The sequence below is a fragment of the Numida meleagris genome, chromosome 1 (genome assembly GCF_002078875.1).
Source record: "Numida meleagris isolate 19003 breed g44 Domestic line chromosome 1, NumMel1.0, whole genome shotgun sequence".
In the NCBI taxonomy this organism is placed as follows: Eukaryota; Metazoa; Chordata; class Aves; order Galliformes; family Numididae; genus Numida; species Numida meleagris.
Genome location: NC_034409.1, coordinates 189,300,195 through 189,327,372, shown reverse-complemented (window position 1 = coordinate 189,327,372; position 27,178 = coordinate 189,300,195). Strand labels below are relative to the sequence as shown.

General features: G+C 36.2%; 1 long non-coding RNA gene across 1 annotated transcript; it reads right to left on the bottom strand.

Annotated features, from left to right (window-relative positions):
* LOC110394703 lies at positions 1 to 27,178 on the bottom strand. Its single transcript, XR_002435813.1, has 4 exons — positions 27,143 to 27,178; positions 13,607 to 13,694; positions 326 to 371; positions 1 to 219 (listed from the first exon to the last, which is right to left on the bottom strand). It is a non-coding gene; the product is annotated as an uncharacterized LOC110394703 (long non-coding RNA).

Here is a 27,178-nt window from a genome sequence, read left to right as displayed (position 1 = left end):
CACATGCATGTGAGAAGTGGTGCATAATTTCAAACAGGAGTAAATAACCTGGAATGACACTATTAAGGTCAATGCCTGTATATCTTTAAAGTAGATATGATCCACCTCAAAGAAATGTACAGACTTACTTCAGAAGATCTTAGGTCAGACAGTTTGGCACATTAATGAAAGACTCAGGTGAGATGTTTGTTGTGGTCCTTCCAGACTTAGGTTTATTACCTAAATTAAAAAAATATTGTCTAGTTAATGTCTTGAGTGCTCACAAATAACATTTGTATGTGTTGTGAAATAAAAACAACACAGAAAAAACTTTTAAGGAAGTTACCAGTTTACTAGTAGATTCCTGTCTCTTAACTGCACATCCTGTATATCTGTAGATTAAATATAGAGGGAAACGGAAGTCAAGATTTCATTCTTCTCAGTATCTACACTGACAATACATAAGACTGAAGCATCTACCCCATTTACAGTGTTCTGCACCATAAACGCACACAAATCCATTAATGGAAGCAGTCCTTATAGTCAGAGGATTTACCCTAATTGATGCAGAGACAAAAGGGAAAATGACAGAAGGATTTAAGACAAAAGTTTCAGGAAGAAACTGTTCATTATATGAAAATATGTCTTCCAACTGTTGTGATGTCAGTTTTTGAATTTTGCCCTGTGGGGAAATTATCCTCGAAAAAAAATTTAATGACCTTCAAATTCATTTTCTTATGCTTGTCTAGAGCATCAAGAAGTTGGCGTTAGAGTTATGCTTGCTTATTTTCTTAAGGTTGTCTCATCCACTTTCATTTCAGAAAACCGTTTTAATGGAACTTCAGCTTTGGGAGCATACTTTTGCAACATGAAGTAGAATCTACACAGCCTCAATCATAATTCCAGTTCATAAAAGTAATTTAAGACCTGAAATGACAACATATCAAAACTCTCAAAGAATCATTACTCTCAGGGACTGTTCCTATCTTCCAAGATAGGTGTTTATTTATATGAAGCTTTCATATTTCATGAATGATAGATCCACAAGTTTGTCTCTCAAGAAGGTGATATTTACACAGACTAATTGGCAAAGGCACAAAAGAGAAATGATGTCAGTCTAATGCTCTCATGTGGTTTCACAGCTGGTCATTTTATTGTGACAAGTTTCCATGCTTATGGATAACGAGAGAATTCATTTCAAGTGGCACTTGGAAAAGATGATGTTACCATAACTTAACATCTACTCATCACGCGTATTGTACAGCTCTCTGCTTTACAATGCTACCTTGCTATCTTCATTGTCAGCTACGAAAGTTATCCAACCTAATTCTGCTGAGAAATACAGAAAGCTTTTTTGAGGTTTCCCTAAATAATCTATGTAATTTATCTAAATTTGGTTAAAAAAAAACAAAACGCAACTCATAAATACACAACCAAAAATAAAAAAAAAGCCCTAAGTATAATTTCAAACAACTGTATTAATTGAACACAAGCATGATGCAAGTTGTCTTTTTCTAAGATTACAAAGTATTCAAACATCAGCATCATATGAAATTTGTTTAATGAACAGTGAAAAAACTTAGCCTTGACATCCGATAAGACAAGGGGGAATGATTTTAAACTGAGACGGGAGATTTAGGTTAGATATTAGGAGGAAGTTTTTCACACAGAGGGTGGTGACGCACTGGAACAGGTTGCCCAAGGAGGTTGTGGATGCCCCGTCCCTGGAGGCATTCAAGGCCAGGCTGGACGTGGCTCTGGGCAGCCTGGTCTAGTGGTTGGCAACCCTGCACTCAGCAGGGGGGTTGAAACTCAATGATCTTTGAGGTCCTTTTCAACTCAGGCCATTCTATGATTCTGTGATTTTATAGGAATGTACAGAATAGCCATAAAGTTCTAGAGAAATGGAAACGTGTTACTAACACTGATAACTGTTTATAATCTTTTTCTGTATTTTCTGTAATTTAGTGCATATGAAATAAAGATATGGCATATAAACCTAAATAAATTACAGTCTCTTTTCGTGAAACCTAATAATTTCCTGGGCCAGTAATTATTCAAGCTCCATTATAGACAGAGAAAATGTCTAAACATACACAAAACGACACACTAAGGATCAAATCGTATACATTTTCATTCAGTCACAACAAAATGATTTAGAAAAGGTAGAATACTTAATTTTGAACAAATGTAGTATTTGAGAATGTATAAATTATAATTTATAATGTAAAACTATATACAGCTGTGGTTGCAGTTCACCATTGGATTTTCAACTCTGATTACAGGTAATAAGAACACTGGGGCAGAACTGCACTTACATATGTGCTGTCATTGGGAATGTTACTGTTCAAAGCACGCGTACATGGTGTGTGAGCTTTGTTGTTTTGACATCTTAATTTATTCTTTTTATCCTTATATTTATTCATTAATTTATTCTCATATTTCTTCTTTGAAGTTTCAAAATCACATTGGAAATCACAATTTATGTTACAAGGTTCTATCAATTTGTTGATTTTCTGCAGATAAATGAATTGAAATGCAGTGTACCAGTAATAAAAGTAAGAAATGGTTTCATTAAGTTTCATTGGAGAGGTTTATCATGAACTAATCGGAATAAGGAGAAACAGAACTCAATTTCTTTTTATCTCTATTGTACAACTGCAGCTTTCTAAAATTCAAACATCGACTGGCAAGGTTTTGGAACCGCTTCTGTGCTGTATCTCCTTGTGCACCATGGGAGGATGGAGCGTGAAGGGCAGTTCCTCCCCATATCTGTTGCTCTCATCAGCTTTATGGAGTCTTTATCATCATTCAAGGTGTTACCAAAGACAGGAATAAGATCACAAGCTCTCCCAGAAAGTTTGGGGCGTCATCAAAACAATCTGGATAACATCTTCAGATGTGCCAAGAATACACATCTACCTCACAAAGCAACTGTACAAAGCCAGAATGCTTGAAACTTATCTCCATTCTCTGGAGATAACTCTGTAGCGTTAAAAGAATATGAAGCCTGTTAGTACACAGCATAGCACACTGTTCATGCTACTACAGAAAAAAAGTCACAACGGATACATTAAGAAATAACAGCAAGAATGACTCTGGAGTGGAGAAAGTCTTTGGGAATAATGCAAAGTAAAGAACAGTACAAAGTAAAGCACAAGGTTTCTAAATGACAGCATGGACAAGAAAAAGAATGTCCTGACTGATCTACACTATGATCTACGCTAAACCAGATACCATAAAATAAAGGAGACATTCATAAAACTAAATGGTTGAAATCAGGGAGGGCATAAAGGATATGATTAAGAACATTACTTCACGACCATGGTAGTATGGTTTTAGAGGACAGAAATTCACCACACGTACTTGAAATGTTCCATAGGGTTATAGAAGTTAGCAGCTTAGAAATTAAGAGCCTGTTTTAGACTTTCTTCTGAAGTTAAGAGCGGGGTAATGAAAAGTCATTCTCTGTAGGCAAGTCAGGGCAGACTATAGTCATTACGTGAGAGTCCCAATCAAATTAGGTTCGGGACTATCTAACCTAAACACAAAAGCTGCTTTTTTTAAAAAAAAAAAAAAAAAATCTGTTCAGTTATTTCTTCTCCTGTCTTAGTGTGAGTCCATGCCCTAAGGATGAAGTACAATTTCTTTACAACTATTTAAAAGGAACTGAATTTTAGAACTCATTCCATGTATCAGCCACAAATATGACAAATGTTCAACCAACATAAAAGATGTAGGAACCAGGATCTCTATGTTTCTTCTGAAATCCTTCTGTGAAAATTAATCTTCCGTACTTTTAATAAAAATTTCTACTTTATTTAAAAATCAGTAGCAATGGGATTTATAAGATTACGTAATGAAAGTTTTAAGTGGTGTTTATATATTATTATTTTTTTGCCTGGATGCTATCTTCAAAATTAAATTTTTAATAACCTTTCAGACTTACAGCCTTAGGGTAATAATTTCTTTAACAGTAGTTCAAAGGTTTAATGTCACAGCAAAGGCTTTGAACCATGATGTGATTTTTTTTATCCCAGAAAATTAGTATCTTTTAAAAATAATAATGTATTAAAGTAAAAATACTAATGAGAAAAAGATACGGAGCCTGGCTCCCAGACAAGAATAGATCAGGGAAATAAACTCAGCTGCAGTAACGTTTTTGTGAGATCCCTTCTTGTGTTTTATAAACTACAGCAGTTCCACCATCTTCAAAAACAGGCTGAAATGAATTCTAATTGAGGAATGTGAAAGGAAGCATTGCTTCTGAACAGATATTTCTTCACCTCCAAGTGAAGGATAAACAGAAATGTTGACCTCAGGAGCACTTTCCATCATTTTCATTTGATTAAAGCTACCCTGGACCAACATAAAGAACAATGAACCTTCAGGACTGCTGTGGATCAGTATATTCTTTAACAGTATTTTCAAATTATGTTATTAATATTTGTATTTCAAACCACTTTCCAGAAGACTGATGAACCACTTGAATAGGAATTGTCTATTGCACTCATTCCAGCGGTAATGGGCAAAAACTAAAAGCAAAGCCAGTGCTATTTTTCAGACTTTTTATGCAGATTTTTTTTTCTTTTAATTCACTTTCCACACTGTAAATAACCGACTGCATAATATGGATTATCCACAAATCTGTTATCGCAAGAACAGCAGGAACTGCTGCAAAACAAGAAGTGTAAACTCCGGAGAGACTGCCACCTGTCTTCTTTATTTGAACTGCTTGGAAAAGCTATGTAAATAGTGCTAAACAAATGAAAGATTTGAATGCTTATTCAGAGCTAAAACCAGTAAACAAACAGATGGTTAGAGACAGGAGAGGAGTTCAAGGAAAAAATAAAAATATATTGGTCTGTTGGATTCCTATTTTTCCTATGAAAGGACTAAATAATAGAGATCAACAAAAGTAATACTAAGAAATATATTAATAAGAGGCTAACATACTGCAGAGTATATAGAAGATTGTTTTATTTTCTGATGTTCTATTATTTTTTTTTTTGTGTATTACACAGGAGAAGTCATTATTTTCTGTGAAGACCAGCTTCACCATCTGCAAAGTCAAGGTATGAAGAACTTGGCCTCTGTATGAAATGGAAGGAAAACAGGACTAATCTACATACTAATCAACAATAATTTATTTTTTTCATTAGTAATTATGCAAGAAAGCAGAAAACTTTTTGCCACTATTTTTTCAAAACTAATATATTTAAATCATCTAAGTGTTGCTCAGAACAATTTTACTGACAATACAATTGTCTCTTTTTTTTTTCCCCCAGCATGAAATAATGAAAGAAAGGATTAGAAAGGGGAAAAAGGATTAGAGAAGGAAAAAGAATAAGAAGTGAGGGAGAAGAGACAGACCTACTCCACCCTTTTATAAATCAGAAGGACCAATTCTGGTGTCATTCATAAGTCAGCAAAATTCCTATCTAAAATACGATTTTAGTTCTGTGATAAAATATGGGAAAACAAGAATCATCTATGTTATAATACAAAAAATACGCTTGATCTAGTGGCAAAAACAATGTGAAAATATTTTTTTAACAGAATTTTTTTTGCTGGCTGGAAAATTGTCAACAATTTTTCCACTCTCTATTAGCTGGCCTTTTTCATTTTATTTTCTCTTTATGTTTCTTCCAAATGGAAACATGTGGAAGAATCGATAAATGCAATTACTCAGCGTAGTTGCTGGATTTTAAATATTGAAATCTAGGCCTAGAGAGGGAAACCGTGCATGCTCATGTAAGTGCACATGAATAAGTAAGTCAAATATTGAACTTGTTACCCAGGCCATCTAGTGTTAATTTATGTCTGAACATTATCCATCACAACTGGCAATGAATTTAGTGCATACTTGTGATTTCTCTGTGTGTTTACTGCAGCCAGTTTGTGGTTGACATTACCCAAATCGTATAGATATAAATTCACTTTCTGTAATTGCAACCAGTTGCTGCAAAATAAGTTGTCTAGAGAACACATAGATAGTATGGGGTCTGGCTGTAAGAAGCAGTATTGCCCAGATTATATGAAGAGTTTTGGCAACTTTCCCACTCAGCTCTCTGCTAACAAATATCATCTGGTATGGGGGCCATAACCAAGTGATTAAAAGGTTTCTTTCTCATAGCTAAAAATATCCCTGAGTATCTATTTTATGCTGAAGGAGGAATTCCAAGATACTTTGTGTAAGCCAGTGAAATTCACTGCATGGATTTCGGAGTAGGATATAAGGAAAACAAATTATGATCTCAGAGGGTGCTATGTAGAGCTCAGTGGTTTATCTGGATGAAACTCACGTTTAGGGCAAGTGTCACACAGATGAGAATTTCGTGTTAGATCTGACATTTTTCAACCCAAAATCATCAAAGGGGAAAAAAAAAATCTATTTATTCTGATCATTCCCCCCACAAACCTTAACTGTACTTATTTTGCAAGCTCATCATAGCTGCACAGTCTATTTTCAAGGCCATTAGGGAGGAAGGTTTAGATAATTTGCTCTGGCATCAAATGTCTTGGAGCATGAGATATATGCATTTCTCCCTAGACCTCTCCCATGCCGATTCACATGACTGTTTAAGGAATGAACAAATTAAACAACATCAGATGTATTTTTGGCTAACTTGAAATTAACCTAGGTCAGTGATTCTGCCCACAATATTTGGGGTAATTCAATAAAAACAAAAACATAAAATAGACATGCCTCACCAAGCCTATGACAAGTAGTAACTCAGCCTCCTATTATTAATCATTCTAATGACAAGTAATCCAATAGCACAGTTTGCAATAACAGGGTAATTTTTTCTATCTTTTCCCAGTTCAGAAGCTCGTGCTTCTCTGATCATTTCACAAAAGGGCAATGATTTCTACAAAGAAGGTTGTCTGCTTCTTCTTCAAGCACAAGAACTGTAATGCTTTAACCAGTCAGCATATAATTTAAACTAAGTCACCAAATTTAAAGACAAGCATGTGTCTTTACTCCTCCACTACTGCACGCATAATGTCTCTTCCTTGTACTCAGTATCACAGCATGGTCACCTTTTAACCTCATTATTTTCTAAAGTCTCCTGAGAGAAGCTCTGAGCTCAGAATGGTGCCATATAAAGCTGTTTCACTACTGAAAGAGTAGCTGGCAATTTAAGCAATATATGTATGTTGCTCTGGAAGTAATGCCTTTGATTTATTTCCATAAAATCTACGACAGATACAAAGAACACAATAACACTATTTGACCAAATTCTCCGCTACAAAATACTATTTTTCAACGTAGTCATCACCATTAGCTACGCATTTTCACCAGCGATAAACAAGAGCCTGCATGCCACACCTGTAAAAATCTGCACGAGCAGAGGTAACCCACTGCTGCTATCATTGCTGCTGAAATGGAGCACTGAATGTCTCTCTGTGCTCACATCCACTGTTTGGTCTCCACAAACATTCAGCAAGTGTCGATGAAGGCCGAGGGGTGCCATTTTTTTCTGCATGGAGGAATTCTGTTACACACTTTTGCTTCACACGCGCTTCCATGTCAGACGCCATTTTGTCAGATTGTCCCTCTGCTGCCATCTGTCACACAACAACAAAATGTAACGGGATATCGGTGGGATCCTCTACTGCCATACCACTAACACCCACCTCTGAAATCATGGGGCCAAGTAAAATAGGAGGCATTATTTTCAGAGCAACCCTCGTAGGATGAATGCTGGATATTGAAAACAGTGGTTACTAGGAGATGCCAGTAGAGGAAATTTTTTATTCTCTTTTCAGATTTCTTTAAAATGCTCCAGTACTTTTTTTTTTTTTTTTTTTTTTTTAATCACCTGAAGTGTTCATTGGACTATTTCTGAATTGGAAGAGCGAGAGAGAGAAATATAGGCCCACTCCCCAGTGAAAGGATCAGCTAATAGACATTGGTTGCATTCCTTACTGTATCACTGTACCACCAAAGTGTTCTTCAGTGCCTTTGTATTGTCCTCCACCTCTCTATTGTGTCACCCTATTTCTTCTTATGGACATTTAGGAATCAAGAAGATACACATCAGTTTCCCTCAGTAGCACCATAGATATTGGAATGCAGAGGTGAAATTAGAGGATTTTGGTAATTCCACATATTCAGCACGACTCTGCAGTGAAATACATCTTTCTTGTTATATAAAATAAAGAAATTTCTTATTAGGGAGAAAAGAAATAAAAATAAATCAACACTTTTCCATAGAGGAAGAAAGGATTAAGAACATGAAAATATGACCACAACTTTAGCTCAGACGCGGAAAGCCCACAGAGCAAAACCAAACTACCAACAAGCAGAAAATACCAAACAAAAATCTCTAGCGTAAGAGATTTATTCTTTTCCCCTGGCAGCAGAGGAGATTATGTGCACTGGAGAGAGATGCGGTTTCAGCTTTGCTTTCGTAGCTGTAGCCTCATCTCTGACAAATTCAAGAACCATAAACCAGCAGTGGTGACATTGTAAGGGGTGAAATTACAGAGCATAAAACACAGCAATGACATCAGAATGAATATTGTTCCTGACTTGAATCAGAGTAGTGAAGGTGTAAAAAATGCTACGGTTTGTCTAGAGCCTGACATTTTTCTCCCTCTGGGACGTCGTCATCACCAGCGACAGCACAATGACCTTGTACCAGAATTTTTAGTAGCATGGTAGAGTCAAAGGGTAGATCACTCAAATGCAATTATATATAAGTGTGTTACATATGCTTGTGTTAACCTAGCATATTTCATCAGCGTTCACATTAACTGTGTTTGCAAGCTGCTTGTCATTTTTTTTTTTATCTACTTGAAAAGAACACAAATCTTCCTGATAAATGAATCACTACCACTGACTGTAATGTCAGATCTCAAAAGACAAGGAAAGAAAAAAAAAAACAGAAAAGAAAAAATTATGAAATTCTGCATCTCTTCACCTCTGAATTTGTTCCAGGCATCCCAATTAGCATCACTATTATTTAAGTAAATGTTGGCTTCTGCAAAGATTTCTATTTATTAGCCTTTTTCTCATTTCAGTATCCGTTTATAAGTTAATGTATGAAGTGTGAAGGGCATATAAGAGAGTACTGTGGCAAAGCATAGCACCAGTGTGAAAATGTTCTCAAAAATGAAGCTGCAGGAAATTGGACATTAGCCTCTTCCACAAATATTGCATATAATAACCCAGATTTTCCTAGCAACTAGCATCTGTTTTAAGGTGTTCAAGTTCAGCTGTTGTCTCAGAGGAAGTGTGAAACATCTATTGATGAAAATCATGGTCAGTGAAAGTAATTTCACTGAGTTTCTAGAAAGCATCTACAAATCTCGGGGAATGTCAATCTTAGTCAGGGAAGCTACTTCTTTTCAAACACGCCTGTTATATTTCTCCCTTTTATCTTTTTTTCACTTTGTTTTTTCTCCCTGCTCCTCTAGTTCCTTCTCTTTAGCCCTATACTCTCAGTGTATCTTTAACTATGGCTACAGATGTACTGATTGCAGTAATCCACCCTTAATTTATTGAAAGTAATCACTGACTCAGACTTTTCTTTTCTCCTGAGGGAACATCTCTTAATAAGAATTTTGCTTGCCTTTCTGGATAATCTGGATATTTTGACAGCATGTCACCTTTTATTTACTCTCATTTCATTAATCAGTAGTGATGGTAACATACAAGTCCATGCTCTTAATTTGAAAATTCTTCTGAAGCCTTGTGTTATGACTTTATAATTGTTACAGTGTGCATTATAATCACAAAATCACTTAAATGTAAAAATGAATTTGAATTTGTTTGTTCATATTTTTGTTGTTTTTGTTTTGTTTTCTTAATAAATAGATCTGTAGAATGATACTTTAATTGTTTAATTAGTATTGAAGTATTTGACTGCATCGACATACAGTGCACAGATTAGCACTAATTAATTTTATTTCAATTTACAACTAAGAAAATGTTTCTCTTCATTCATATAAGAAACTATTTGGAAGTTAAATTGCATTTTGGGATGAGTATTTGGCTATTAGTACAACCAACTGTTCATTTTTTATCAAACAGCACTGATCCCCAATATGCTGTTAAGCTCAAATCCATGCTCCTGGCTATAGTTGCACCTTTTTCTCTATCTGTGGTCGACAAAGATGGTTATAATCCTAATAAATAAATTGACAACTCCAGTGTGAATGGCTTAAAAGATGATCAGTACAAAGTTTCTGAGCATTCACAAGATTCTGGGTCTTGCTTCCAGCATAGCTCCCTTGGCCAAAACGAAGAAAAACATCAAACTAACTCTTAAGAAGATGCCACTCACTGTGCAAACAGGATTTGTCTAGGAATTGCTGGACTTGACAGAAATAGGAAGCAGTAAACTTTTCAAACTAGTTGTCATTTTTCTTGTAATACTCTTTCAGGAGGCAAATACTTAATCCAAGTGTGTCTACCATGAGATACTGGTGATCCTAATGACTAATAATACAAGAGTGCAGTTATTAGCATAAGCACACTGCCTTTATACATGTAGATAAAGAAGAGCAGTGGGTTTTGTTCATCATGCTCTGTTTAGGACAGAGAAGTGACGTAACAAAGGAAGAAACAATGTATTTGATTTTTTTTACTTCTTAAATTCCCTACAAGTTAGGATAATTTTTCCTGTTTTCCTCAAGACAAATTGCAAAGTACTGTCTTAGACCATATTAGGATAACCAATTTTTTGTCTTTACATTTTCTAGTTAGAAATATTTTCTTTAACTACGTGTAAAAGTTTGGAAATATTAAAAATAGAAGGACTGATCAGTGGCTTCACTAGGAAGGAGTGGCTTGTCTGCCTGTAAGAGCATCAAGTTTTTACATCAGAAAAAAATAGTATATTTCTGCTTGCCATGTCTATTGGAGAGAAATGAGCTAATCTGAACAACAAACAACTCATGTTCACCTTTTACTCATCTTCCAAATTCATCTCATGCTGCTCATTTTCTGTATTTAAGATAAAATAGAGCCAAATGACTCATCTATGCCAAATTTTAGAATATATATTTTTTCTTCTGAATACAAAAAAACAAGGAACATCATTTCCAAAAACACATAGGGTAATTCTGACTTCACAACTAACTTGTTTTCAGAACAGTATGGATTTTATATTTGTACGTAGTTCTGGTACTTTATTTGTTTATGAAAAATGAACTCCTAACCCACAAGGTAATACCAGAAGATGCACCTGAGATAATAATCTGAAGGTCATTAATAATGTTTAGTGTTTATGTCAAATTTTTAAGAATCATCTGTTTCGTAAGCAGAAGCAAAATTAATCATTTGAATTTAAATACTAAGTAGAAAATTACCATGCTGATCAGATAACTCTATTTGAATCATGCTTATCATTTTGGTCTAAATTATGGAAGATATATATTTTCCTCCGCCAGGACAGTTTTACTTTCTCTGAAAACAAAACAAAGGTGAATTTGAAATTCTTTGCTTCAGCTCAGATTGAGAACTGTCAAAAAGTTGTCAGACTGGAAACCTTGTCAAATTGGAAGTCTGTCAGATCAGAAATATTTTGAATGCTGCAATTCCACCCCACTTATTGTCCTTCACATGGGCAGACTGTGCTATAAGACCTTGTTTTCAAAAGGCAGAGATAAAGTAAAGATTATACAGAAACCCACTATTAACTCCAGAAGAACGCAAGGAAAGATTATTTGTACGAAGAAATGAGAAAAAAATCATCCTCAAAATCCAAAATCTTAACAACAGGTCACATTCTGTTTCACATTCTACTTTTCACATTCTGAATTATGCTATAATGCTTTTCATGTGCAAGATTAACAGGCTCCTTCCTGAAAGAAAATTGATATGTCAAGAGTTCTGACACTGCCTTTAAGGAGCTCTAGATTTTTCCTCATAGTATAGACATGATTTACAACACAAAAGGCGTCATTACAGTTCACGTACTCTGTGCCTGATTTTTGTTTGCATCTCTGATGTATGGAAATGAATGGACAGAGAACATCTTCAACAGTCAGGAGTGTGAGAAGAGGACATAGCCACATTTATTAGCTCAGGGTGGCTGAACAGTCCTGAATTTCTTTCTGGACAATGGAGAGAGATCACTGTCTCCAAAGTACAATGCTCAAAATTAGACTTCTGAAAGTTTCCCCCTTTCTCAGAGGAATTTAATTCCATTTACTGCCATGTCAAGGACGCATGGGAGTCTGGCTTCATTAGTTTTGGGAAATATCACCGAAATATGTCAGAATTCAATAAATACAACTGTGCAGACAGACATGTCTCCACTTTTAGACTGTCTCTCTTTTCTTTATGAATTAAAAAAAAAAAATCTTGCTTATTTGTTTATTTATTCCTAGTTGACTTTTGAGAGCTTTTGATACACAGTAGCAGCATTTAGGCGGACAATATTTCTGCAGGCACAGACCGAAGTACATTCAATATAAAATAAACTTATGCCGGTTGTAGTAACAGCAAAACTGGAGCCACAAAATAATATGACAGGTCTGGATTCTGGCAAGGCAGTGCAAAGAGGAGTAAGATGATTATGCAATTAAAATGCTTTACTCTAGCTCTGGGATTCTTTTCATATTTTTTTCCTTAGTGGGGTTAATTTGTGTGTAGTTACAGCTCATCTTCTAACACCTCATCCTTCTGACAGCAGCTTTGCATTTGAAGATGCATTTTGTATTTCCTATTATTTCTTTTTGCTCTATTCCCAGAAATTTAGAGCTGTCTCCATCTGTATTGCCTACAGATCTATGTTTCCATGCTGTCTATTAATTAGGTCATACTTTAACAGGGTAAAAAATACTACTGTTGTTTTTCTCTATTGCATTCTCTGATTTGAAATCTCAGAATGGTCTCATCAGCTTGAAAGGGTTCCTTTTAACTTATGGTTTAGTGTCTGCCAAGGGTCTTGAATTGTAGAACCAGACTGTAGCAAGGTAATTGTAGACACAATGCATCCCTTTGGTCTTGAGGGTACTTCCTTCTCCAGACCCCACATTCTTCAAAACCTAATTAAGAAGTACTTCTCTGCATGTCCTAATTACTTCAGTATTTAAGTGGAGGATATAGAGTACATTTTTGCAGGAGGAAAACCCCAAGTTTATTACTGACCACAATATCTTAGATGCAGAAACATAGTAATTCAGAATTTCAAAGGCAAATCTTCAGATCTGTAAGTGTCATTCCTAATTCTGGTCTTAAAATGAGAGAAGAAAACTACTTCATTGGCACCTTTCTGAAATATCATTGTAACAGGAGAGAATTCAGTATAACATTCTCAAGAAAACTGGAAGGAGGTACACTGCAGGATTTATGTCAATTTCAGTTAGAAATACAAAACAGAAATCAATACAGGATAAGTTATAGCTAACAACAAAACATTTGTTAAAACTTATTTGATAAACGTTTTCAAGCTACTTATTTTTGTTCATTTAAAAATTATTTTAAAAAGGTAAGAAAGGAGGGAAATCTATCTGAAAAATACAAAAAAAGAAATTTCTTTAAAAGTCATGGGTGTCTCAACGAAGTTTATGCCCCATTCCTCAGAAGTTAGAATTGTTGTATGGTCCCGGACTAGGTGCACTTACACATTTCAACAAGAAAAGTTTGAAAAGAAAGAAAAGAGCTTACCTATGACACCAATGTCTGTAACTGCATCAATCACATCTTCACCTCAGAGTCATCGATAGATTAATGTTGTCTGGAAGACTTCAGTATCCTGAAATGACATGTTATAAATCATATGAAAAAGAAATTTATCATGTTCAGACAAAAATACCTTAAAATAGCCCAAACTGGAATCTAGAACATTGTGTTCATCTACACAGACACCTACATCACATATATTACTACTCCATTTTGGCATGAACTATAGGCAAGGGAAGTAGAAAGAAAATTAACTTTGTAATATCAGAAAAATAGATTCAAAACTTCAGTCTTGACATTAAATTACAGTTCGTTTATTTATACAAGAGCTAAAGGAAAATAAATAATTCAATTATTTTTTCTTAATATTGTTAATTATTGAACATATATTTTTACATGTTGTGTAAACCTTGAGGTCAAGTATCTTAAAGTCTTGTTGACTAAGTAGCAAATGTCATTCTGTTACAAAGGCAAAATTATTCTCCTGATACTGTGGTATATAAAAAAAAATTCTCACTTCTAATACCATGAGACACCAAACAGATGCAGGTGAGAACTGGATTAAATGCATGGGTAAGGTACTCTGAAAATAATGCCTCCTATTTCTTTCCATGGCAAACACAATAGATACAAAGAGCACAATAACACTGGTAGAGTAAGTTCTCAGCTATAAAATACGACTTTTTTTACATAGCCATCATCATTAGGTATGTATTTTTGATAGCAATGAACAACAGCCTGCATGCCATGCTTGCAAAAATCTTCACCAGCAGAGCTGACCCATTGTTGCTATCATCACTGCTGAAATGCATCTCCAACCACCTCACTGAGCTCACATCCACTGTTTGGTCACCACAAACATTCAGCAAGTGTCAGTTAACATCAGTGGGTGCAGTATTTCCCACATGGAGGAATTCAATTCCACACATTTGCTTCATCCACGCTTCTATGTCAGACGCTGTTTTGTCAGGCTGCTGCTCTGCTGCCATCTGTCACACAGCAACCAAATGCAACATAATATTGATGGGAAAGTTCAGCTTCTACTTCCATACCATCAACATGCACCTTTGACATCATGGGCCAAGTAAAATAAAATAGGAGGCATTACTTTTGAAGCAGAGCTCATATATATATTTTCAAAAACAATTTTCCTAATAGTATGTGCTTGAAGAAAGGGACTAGAAGGGAAGTAAAGGGACTAGATCTCTGCAATGGTTAAACCAGGTATCAAGTTCTCTTAATTCGCATCGGAGATTTCAACACTGGTCTTTGACATTTAAGTTGAGTGCTCCAACAGTGAGCTCGTTAAATATTCTGGGATGAAATTCAGCATCTAATACGTCTGTGCTACACATACACACATGGAAATTCAATTCTGGACTTAAGAAACCTGTCAAGATAAAAGTTGGGATAGAACTCGCGTATTTAAATAGAAAATTTTGTTTTAGTGGAAGTGGATTTTCTTCAGTGGAAAATTAGTTTGTCAGAAGATTTACAACCACTGCTAAAAATGAAGCTTTAACTTCTACTGATCCCAAACCACAAAAAAACCATTAATTAAATTTCACATAATTGTGTAATTAAGGTCTGGCGAGAACTAATGTGAATTATTTAAAAAGTCCTTCTTTCTGGATTTCCAGAACAATCTTGTGGATATATTTCCTCTTGTATTTTCCTGAATGATTAGCTGAAATTTTCAAATCTTCAATGCTTTTAATTTCTTCTTACAGAATCACAGAATTGTGTGAGTTGAAAGGGACCTCCAAAGGTCATCTATCCAACTCTCCTGCAGTGAACAGGGACGCCTACAGCGAGATCAGGTTGCTGAGACCCCCCCAATCTGACCCTGAATGTCTCCAAGGACAGGGCTTCCACCACTTCTCTGGGAAACTTATTCCAGTACTTTGCTAACCTTATGACAATTTCATGATTTTTGTCCCTTATTTCCAATCTAAATCTCTCCCATTTTTTGTTTGAAACCATTTCCCCTTGTCCTGCTACAACAGACCCTGCCAAAGAGTCTGTCCCCTTCTTTCTTACAGCCCCCTTTAGATACTGAAAGGATGCTTTCAGGTTTCCCTGGAGCCTTCTCTACTCCAGGTTGAACAGCCCCAGCTCTCTCAGCCTGTCTTAGTAAGAAGGGAAGATATTTCTTCCCTAGAAACATTTATGATTATTAGACTAATTCTGCAAGCCCAGAATAACAGAAATCTCAAAGGTCTGAAGCATCTCTCCTCTGAAGAAAGGTTGGTGGATGGGCTTGTTCAGCTTGGAGAAGAGAAGGCTACTGGGAGATCTCAGTGTAGTCTTCCAGTACTTGAAGGGAGTTTATAAGCAGAATGGGTACAGTCTGATAGTAACAGGACAATGGGGAATGGCTTTAGGCTAAAAGAGGGGAGATTTATGTTAGATATTAGGAAGAAATTCTTTAACTCAGAGGGTGGTGACGCATTGGCATAGACTGCCCAGAAAAGCTGCACATGCCCTATCCCTGGAGGTGCTCAAGTCTGGATTGGATGGAGTTCTGGGCAGCCTGATCTGGTGGATGTCAACCAGCCCACGACAGGTGGTTGGAGCTGGATTATCTTTAAGGTCCTCTTCAACATAAGACATTTTTTGATTCTATGATTCTGTGGTTGAGTGAAGATCAGCCCCTACTGTTATGTGGCACTGAGGGATCTGTTTTGGGGGCATGGTGGTGAAGGATTGGATTTGACAAATGGACCTCTTAGAGGTCTGTTCCAAGCTTAATGATTCTATAATTCTACAAAATCATGCACACAATATTTCAGAAGATATTTTTGGAAGGAATCTTTACTCATCCCAACCAGCCCAGATCATTTTCTACTTTGATATTCTTTCAGTCCCAGTTTCTTTCATGGTATGTCACTCTACAGATTTTGTGAATGGTTAATTTTAGTACTGCACACAATTATGTCACAGATTGTACATACAATTTTTTCAAGACTGTGAGGTATACTACATCACAGAATTAAGAAGAAAAACAAACTGGATACTAAAGCACAGAAGAAAATATTACAAATTCATGATAAGGATTATTTCAGCCTTTAAAAGTTGGATCCACATTATCTCAGGATTCATTAAACACTCATCAAGTACAATTAAAAAATTCTAAATAAGAGCATTTCTTCAAAGTATTTTATGATTCTCTCTGTATATCCAGAGTGATTTCTATCATAGGTTAGCATTCTAATTTCCTATGAATACCTGCCTCTCATCTTTGACTATATGGGTATCCAAAGGCTGTTATTTTTTTTATACAGTTTATCTCTAGTAAGTAATTTTAATTATAAAAAGTGAATTTGGGCTTTATGTTTTCATGAACACTTTTAATCTCTCTTATTTCTCAGATTAACAAAAGTGGGTACATTTCATATAAGTACTGTTTTTTTCCAGTTTTTTTTCTTTTTTACCATTGTAGATTTTGAATACTCCCAGCTACACAGATTAAGTTTTGCAGCAAATATTCTTACGTTATTTAACTGCCTACTACTAAATATATACATTTTTATAAAATAAGATATTCAATGTTTTATATGAAATTAAAATTTGGATAAACAACAACAACAAAAAAAGTGAAGTATTAACTACCAGAGGAAATATTGGAAAAATTTGATTAACAAAATGAAACATAAATTTTGGCAACATCAATAAATAGAATTTACATGCTGTATCAAATTCTGCTGAATCAAGGAGGATGCATACAAAATAAAATAAAAAAAATAGAAAAAAAACAGTTTGTACTACTCTGGAAATTACATGAGTGATGTTTCTTCCTCTGGTATTTTGGAAAAAAGATTATTTTCCTTCTTTCCATAATCACTGAAATAACTCCAAACAAACTGCTATGTAATTCACAGGCATTTACAACCACTAAAAACAGTGCCATCCACAAAGAAGACTGCTGCTGAATTATGCAAGAGCAAGCCACGTATTTCAGGCTGAATGAGAAAAATAAGAGCAATGTTGGATATTAAGAGAACACATCAGGTTCAAAGGTCTTTAATTAATCTTGTCAGTGCATGAAGCAGGCCAGCCTATATGCAGGAGTACAACATCTTGATGCCTCTCTTTTCTACGAATGCAGAGCCCACCTTGAACTTACAGGATTTGAACCCGTTAAAGTGATTGGACATAGTCAAGTTCTTGCATATTATATTGCATTTGTAGGAGTATTAAATATTTACATCATTGTTTCATAGATTTTATACAGGAAACAGGCAAATAGAATGCATTTTTATTAGCTAACCTACAAGTAATACTACAGACATTTCTAGAAAATAATTCTTTCCTGCTGTTGGTGGAAGCAGAGAAGTTTGCTCTGCAGGCAGTCACAGTGTGGCTGATTGATGGATAGAAAAGGCAATGTAGTGCCCATAAGTGCATTGTTGAAATAACGTTGTCCTTGTTTTACACAACAATTACAATAGCAAAATTGAATCCATTTACTTCTAGAACCTGTTAACATACAAGATTCATGTAGCAAAATTGACTGAAAATAAATTAAAATTGATCAGTTTATTTTATTGGCCGTGACAAAAGTACAAATGCCATAAATGATGATGATGATCCTTATATAAATAAAAACTCCAGCAGAGCATGTTGCAAAGGACATTGCCATTAGCTAGGCTCTCTCCATTGATTGCTCTTCATTGAGAAATGCAAGAGTGGGTATTCTTTAGGAAAATTGATTGTAGTAATTAAAAGGTTTCAGAAAAGAAATATTCTGACTGTGAATGTAAACATCTAGGATAAGCTCCTCAGTGGGAACAGATAGGTGCCTTCAGATGACCACTCATAATTATGATTTATTTACTAACTCAGTCAACAGCAGTGGGAACCTAAAAGATAAAGTTTTGGAAGGTATCTAGGCTTTGGTGACAGAAGGGATACATGACAAATGCCAGCTATATCACCTATACTTGGCAAGGAGGGAATTTGTACTTGAAAAGTTCTTTCAGTGAAGAATACTTTTGAAAAATAAACAAACTCTGCAGATGAACTTGAATTCATGCAAATGAACTATGGGATGAGGTTCAACAAGACCAAGTGCCAGGCCCTACACTTTGGCCACCACAACCCCAGGCAACACTACAGGCTTAGGGCAGAGTGGCTGGAAGACTGTGTAGAGGAAACTGACCTGGGGGTGCTGGTCGACACTCAGCTGAGCATGAGCCAGCAGTGTGCCCAGGTGGCCAAGAAGGCCAATGGCATCCTGCCTTGTATCAGGAATAGTGTTGCCAGTAGGAGTAGGGAAGTGATTGTCCTTCTCTACTCAGTCCTGGTGAGGCCCCACCTCGAGTACTGTGTCCAGTTTTGGGACCCTCACTGCAGGAAAGACATTGAGGCCCTGGAGCGTGTTCAGAGGAGGGTGATGAAGCTGGTGAGGGGTCTGGGGCACAGGCCTTCTGAGGAGCGGCTGAGGGAGCTGGGATTGTTCAGTCTGGAGAAGAGGAGGCTCAGGGGAGACCTTATCACTCTCTATAACTACCTGAAGGGAGGTTGTAGTGAGCTGGGGGTCAGCCTCTTCTGTCTTGTAACTAGGGACAGGACGAGGGGGAACGGCCTCATGTTGCACCAGGGGAGATTCAGGCTGGACGTTAGGAAATACTACTTTTCTGAAAAGAGTGGTCAGGCACTGGAATGGGCTGCCCAGGGAGGTGGTGGAGTCACTGTCCCTGGAGGTGTTCAAGAAATGTTTAGATGTTCTGCTGAGAGACATGGTTTAGTGGGGTTACATTGGTGGCAGGTGGATGGTTGGACTGGATGATCTTGTAGGTCTTTTCCAGCCTTGGTGATTCTATGATTCTATGAGATACAGCAATTGTGCATACCACTGTGCATTACTATAGGTAGAACAGAACTGTGTCCCAATTATATTCACAACAGATAATTACACTGTCTAGACTACAAAGGTAAAAAAAATTTATATGTATCTTGAATATAAAGCTATTTGCTGTTGATGATGTTTTGTTTGTTTGTTTGTTTTGGTTTTTTGTTTTTTTTCCCCTAAAGAGGAAGACAAGATAGAAAATATAAGAGAAGAATGATTGTGGTTTTTTGTACAAAATATATATATGCGTATTTCCATAAAAGCCCCATTTCTACTAGAAGGAAAAGCAAAAATTAGAAGACAATATTAATAAAACTGTTGAAATTATATATGGAAATAAACATTCTGTTTCTTTAATTCCTTAAAACTTGATTTTCCAGTATAAAACAATGATAATAATATCTGTGCATTTTGTCAGATTATAATCTTTTGACTGTACCTATTGCTGTTCTTCTCAAATCAAAGTCTACAAATATTGAAATCATTACCAAAGCTGTAACTTTAAAAGTACGCCAGGATATGCTATAAGGACGTTCTAGAAATGGTCTGAACTTGGACCTACTTCTTAGTGTTTTATCATTTTTTAATGTTTTAGCACCGAAAAAAAAAGTAAATTAATACATTCAGTTTTCCTCATAACAATACGCCTATTTGGATTCAGTGAAACAACATAAGAACATATTCAAGAATAGTGCAAAGCAGAGGAATATATTTTTTTTAAGATTAGTTACCGAGATGGTAGAATTAGACTTTCCCAGTCCCCTAAATTTTCATTTGAAGTTAACATTTTTACCTGATCCCAATGATAAATACAGCCTTTGAGCATCTAATAAATTATCTGAGATAAAATTTGTAGAGGTCTCCTATGAGCTCAAGCCTTCAGGACTATAAACCTTGTAGAAGAGATTTCTTTGTAAATTTCTCCCTTGCTTTCAAAAAAGAAGTACTAGAAAGACAAGAAACGTATGCTCTAAGGTGACAATTTCCCCAGCTCTGATAGAGATAATAAAGTGAAAAGCGAAAAAGATAAGGCAATTTCCACGGCCTTTTTTTAGCTTTAGGAGCAGGTTCTGAAAATATTATTTAGTGCTTGTTCAGGTACAGGAAGCCTATAATTCTTGTATGTACATATATTGAGATTAGTTTCATAATTTTGTCACCAGTGACACATTTCTAAATTAAGATTAGAACTGAACCTTTAGTTGATTCTCTTGCTTGCTCACAGTGATTTCACTAGAGTTTGTAATTCCAGGCACCTTGACTCCTTGGTCAGGACAGCCCCATTTCCTCAATATTAACAAAGGAAAACTAAAGTCATGAGTGAGAAAATTCTCTGATTTTACATCAGGAACATTCAGTTCTCATCAAGTGCATTTTAGTGGAAAAGGAGAAAGGAAAGAGAGTTATGGAAATGTCAAATAACAACCAGACCTTGTGTTCAAAGAAGCTCAGATGTAATCCGACTCTTCTTCAGCAAACACATCAGTTTGCCAATGATTCTTGAGCAGTTAGTAGCATTCTCAAGTTCAAAAGAAAAAGCCTGCATAGACAGAGAGTCATCCAAGTATTAAAGTGATGTCAGAGACCTCACATTTGTCTCAGCTGCCCAAATGTATTATCAAATACTCTCCAAGCTTTGAAATCATTTTTATTTCGTGGGAAAGGTTTTAATGGCCCAATTCCTTGCTTCCACGAACATGTTTAATAGCTTCTGAGTTTCTGAACACAGAAAAATATACTTAATGACCTAAGACAGCAATTGAAATAACAGTTTTAAACTTTAGCCTGCTCTGTAATGTTTCTTAGTAATTTAATGGAAATCTCTCTTCATTAATTATTAAATGCATGTATTTTCCTTACAACATGGGATCTGACTGACCCATTCAATGTAGAAGCTAAAGTTGCAAAGAACCTGTGCATAACAATAAAATGAAGTTATGTAGTGTAAAGCTGAGTAGTTGTTTTAAATTATAAGCATTTCCAGGTGAGATTGCGTGGTCACCACCAATGACCACGGAGCTCCATGTGCATGGATGGGTGCAGTCTGATTTAAAGGACTGAAATTCTGCCACCAGTGCATGAAGTATACCCTTAGTGTGGCACAGAGGAAATGCCAAACATTTGTTCAGCATAAGAATTCAAAGCTAAAAATATGAAACCAGTCCTTCTCTGAGGATGACTTTGCATTTTGTTCATATAGGAGAATTGCAGAGAAATGGGCCTTAAAGCCATCATAGATAGAGTTAATTTTTGAACAGAATAATTCTGATAAGGATATATGCACCATTTTGTAGAGTTGTAGCATGGTATTACAGAGTGAACAGAGCGAACCTGTTTCTCTGGCCAGTACCATGGGTTTGAGCACTTTCACTGAATTTAGTTAAGCCACTAAAACAAAGCTGAATGGCGAGCAAGATAGATTCCTTGGATGCTTTTTTTTTTTTGGTCTTTTTTTCCCCATACCATATATATATAATGGGCTTTTCTTTATTAAGAAAAAAAACTAATAACAAACACACAAAACAACACTACAGATAGTGTTCCTCACAGCCATGAATTACACCTGTGACAATTATATACATGAATGACTGGATAGTTTACATATACTTTTGTATGGAAAAGAGATGAAAACAGAAGTTGAGGTTCACACAGCACAGTTTCTCCATCAGCTTCCAGAGTTCTGATGTGATTACTATTCAAGTTCATAGTTGGGCATTTTTATAAGGATCATACATTCAACAGTGTAATATACTTTACCCAATATGAAGGATAAAGATTGGAGGAAAGATGTAGAAAAAGATGATATGTTATGTAGAAAATGTTCCTTCCTAACAACTGATCTTCCCTTCCCCAGCCCCTCCTCCTCAGTTTACTGGAAGGGGATCAAAAAGATTTTAATTTCATAAAGACTTTTAACTACTCTGTTTCCTCCTCATAATCATGGGACTTCCCAGGCAACTCCATATAGATTTACCTAGGGGCTGTGAACTAATGTTTATACCTCACTTATATCCTAACCATCCTTTGAATTTTCAGCCCCATTCTGCCAGGCAGTGAATAAATAAACAGCTGGAGATACTTCTTGACCCAGAGACTGTATTCTCCAGACAGAAGGAGAAATGAAAGCAATAATATATTATGCTATGGTTACTGTCATGTAGTAACTCAATTGTGGAACAACAGAAGAAAATAGTACCAGATCAGGTCAAAAGATGTACACTGGGATGTATAATAGAGGGCATACGTTTAGAGAACAGTCTAAGCTGGTGCAGCTATACAACAATACTTTTCTACGCACATTCATTCAGTCTCCTGTGTATGTATCAAAACTTCCTGAGCCTCAGGTGGTGTTTTGTGTTTAATAGTCCTAGGTCATTTTTTTCTTCTGCAAATTTGTCCAAATGAATTATTTTAAATCACACATAGCCTTTAGGAATGTGTGCTTCTGAAACCTGTGTGAGTACTACATAAACTAACTAACACTGCTGTAGGTGTGAGTGCTATATCATGCTTGTACAGAAATTTAAGTGCTCCAAAATTACTCTGAAATTCAGTACAGGACTCTGCCTGCAGGGAGCTCATTTTTTTTTCTTTTCCTCAAGTGTCTCAATTCCTTATCATTATGTTATGCAAAACACCTCCTCGATATGATGTTAAAGTCAAGGATCACAGTTTTACTGTAGCTGGTGCTGAACCTTTTGATATTTGAAGAATATCTGGAAGACTTCCCAATTTGTACATCTGCTCATCTAATCTGGAATTTCAGTGAATAAGGTTTCACTGGGATGTTACAAGGATGATTAGGAATCTTAATACTACAGCACTTTCACCCTCTGTCAAACCACAATGGGCTGTACTTTAAAGAAAATCAGGCAGATGGCTGGATGGTCAAAAAACGTGATGAAACACATCTTCTAGATATTTGCAGTTTAACATGTGCTGGTGTTTATCCATCAGCAGAACAAGCCACCTGCCAGTGGTTTGAGTGATATGACTGGCTAAGCATTGCTAAGCACTCAGTAATAATGGCAACAGTACTGCCAGAAAGAAAGTTGTATACGAGCTATGCACACTGATGGCTTTTGCAGAGAAAAAGTGCAAATTAAGACTCAGAAGAAAGCAATCTTGTGTTGCCAGAATATTTATTCATGGTGTGCATTATCTGCACAATTCAGAAACACGTATACTACTACTATATTACAAAATTTGCTGACATGTTGTAGAAAAGGCTATAACACTATGGTGTCTATACACTCTCTTCATTACTATGCTGAGGCAGAAGTACACGCATATATTTTCAAAACTAGTTATATAGCTGATTGTCAGCAATTCATTCTCCAGCAGTTGTCTTGCATATCCTTCATTCAATTAACCCCAGAGTCATCAAAATTTGGAGGCAAATGTGAAAATAAAATCTTGCAGCATGCAGTGGAAGCAAATAACAGCTAGTAATACATGTGTCTAGGGCAGTAATGATGCCTCAATAGAAAGACCAACTGTCCTCAAATAGTAAATGGACTTGTGACACTAGGTAATTCTCCTTGTTCGACTGCAGATTAGGTATTGGTACAAGCCTTTAGAAATCCTCCCAGTTCCTATTTTGCAGAGAATTCAGCAAATTCTTTCTATAGTCTGTCTTAATGAACTTTGCAACCTTAAACACATGAACCATTTCCATTTGGATGAACTGACAAACCTGGCACAAATCTCCCTTCCAGATTAAAATGATGATAAAATGAACACTGCCCATCTCCATCTATTCTTTTCTTAGAATAAAGACTTAAGAATGGAGAAAGAAAAATGTCCAAGAAACGGGTATTTGTAAAAGTTGAATTCTTGCATAGCATTCTGCAAAACAGATGTTAGGGTTTCTCCAGCAACATCTTATCAAATCAAACAAAACAAATATAAGCTTGTTTTGATTTGCAGTCCCATATTCTTTGTTCAGTACAGATGCCATGTGTCAAGAGTGCAAACTGCTGAAGGAAGGAACTCAACACATTCAAGTGAAATTTTGAGAAACAAGGAAAAATGTACATAGAGAATAATAATAATACAGAAGCCCTGTATTGTAAGCTCTGCCCACTCTTGCAGAGAACCTTCTTAGCTGTACTTCTCTACCAATAGTTTCTTTTCTAAACCTTATTATATATTATTACCCCTTACTAGACTCAATGTCACTACTCAGGATGTTATAATATTTTAAAACTATGCTGACGATTTTCCTCAACTCTCTGAATTTAGAGGTACAGGGAGAAAAGCCTTGATTACATTGCCAAGTTTATTGCAGCATAGAGGGCCATGAGGCACAGAAAGGATACAGTTACTTTATTTCTTTTCCTCCTATTTTTAAGTCTTTCTTGCCAAAATGTGAGAGCAGAACAGTGCAGCTTCTAGAGCTCCCCAGTCAGAGGGAAGATTCTGCACTTCCATTCTGCACGTTCCTGTTAGCAAATGTTAGGCTTGGTACGTTTTATGCTTTCAGATCAAACAACTGCAAATGTGTTTTGAATAGAATGATGAGTTTTGTAAGTCCACTGGAGAGGTCTTTGGTTACCAGCAATTTCCATATTTGTTAGTTCTACCCAGTCCTAATAGACTCCTCCAAATAAAAGAAAATTATCCAACATTGATCTGCTCCCTGCCAAACTCTGGCCCACGTCAGCCTGAAAGAATACAGATGTAATTCTCTGAAATGAGAGTCTTAAAATGAAATTGCAGTAATACTAGTTCAATGAAGTAATACTGTGTCTGTATTACAAATAGAACAACATTTGGAAAAATTGTCATAACTTGAGCATGGTCCTGCACAGAAGCACATGGTAAAGGTCTGAAAGAGTCTATACTTACTTTTTTTTTTTTTTTTTGCACTAGAGATTCTGGGATAAGCCTTCAGTTTTGACAAAATCTTGCTGAATATACGGAAGTCAATATTCAAGTGAGATTTTCCAATATAACTACCTCATAAATAATGAACATGAAAGCACCTCCAAAAAAATAATTGGAACGTTATTTATTTATTCTCTGTTGTCAGTCCCTCCTCCCCCTCAAAAAAAAAAAAAAAAAAAAAAAGAAAAAACAAAAACATAGTAATTATACTTGCATTGGGGATGAGTATTCTTTGCCCAGGCTAGCGCAGAGAATGCACCAAATGGAATATTCGCAGCATGGGGAGGAAAGAGAAGAGTGTTGGGAGTGAAATATGATGAAGAAGACTGTTTGCAGAGCATGATATTTTCACTTTTCCAGGATCTGGAGTCAACTTGTGCTGCCTCATCCCAAACAGAGCATTCCCCCTAATGAAAATTTCACCAATCTCACCTGGAGGAGTTATCAAACGATGGTATGAATGAGATTGAGGAGTATGGGAAAGGATCCATTATTTTATATTACAACATTTCTGCAGCTGTGTTGTGTATTGTCAAAAAACATGTTTGTGAAAAATAAACAAATCTCTTTCCCCCCAAAATTTGATCTTAGAAGAAAAACAAAAAACACCCTTTAATGTTTATCACAAACAAAGAAGTGAGAAGAGTCAGAGACATTCCTGAGCCTTGCAGTCATTTTTTGAGTATATTTTTCTCCCCCATTGGCCAAACAGAGTGGAAGCACATTTTGAACAACAGATATTGCCTCTTCAGTGTGTGCCAGAACTGAAACATCAGTGACAAGGAAAAAGAAAAAAAGTACAGTGGATAAGAAGACATTTTGAATCAGCAGGGAATTTGGGAGAAAGAGCAATTCTGGGGACATTCCCTGATCCAGGAGGGCCCTCTGAACAACAACAAAAAAGTGATGGCAGCGAAGCATGTGTTAGGAGCAGGATTTTAGCTTAAAATGAGAGAATGGGAAGGTTACCGTAAGGGTGACTGCAGCTTTTGCATCAGATGTTTTAAAGCAGAAAGTGTTGCTATTACGAGAAAGCAGAGGTGTTGCTGTGATGGAGGGACATAAGCTAACCAGGAAGGAAGAGATACAGAACTTGTTCACTTGTCTAAAGAAGCAGTAAGCACGAACACTAAGAATAACACCAAATCCAATTTTTATTGTGGAAAAGCCAATGATATTTACTGCTCTACTCTGAGACTGAAAGCTGAAAGTTACTAGGAAAGGCTCTCTGGTGAGGTAATTACGGATATGAGTACACAGGTGTGTGCATTTGGGCTCTGATGGATAAATCTATACACATAATCCAAACCAGACTGGAGTTATAGTCCAATATCATCCACACCATAAAATTTTTAACATGACCGTTTATATGCTCACACACAAACTCCCATAGACAAGCAGGTCTTAACTGTTGCCCAGACTCTTCAGACTGGTTACTGGCTTAGCTCCTATGGTCCTGTCACGGTATTATCTAAGGGTCTGCGTCCGTGACAAGGGGAACAGGCCCGAAAGAAAAAAAAAACGAGAAAAAGAGGAAGGAAAGAAAAAAAAAAAAATTGCCGGCGATAAGGGCCAGCCCCCGGGCGGTCCGGTGGCTAAAGCGGCAGAGAAGCCGCGGAGCCGCAACCTGGGAAGACAAAGGGAAAGAGGGAAAAAGAAAAAAAAAAAAAAAAAAAAAACAGCGGCACCAATCTGAGGAGGAACAACCAACTTTACTAAATATATCAAAATGAGACTAGTAGAATTATATTAGAGAGTTTACAGGCTGAAAATCTTACACAGTAAACTGCAGGAGGACCACGTGCTTTCTCCGC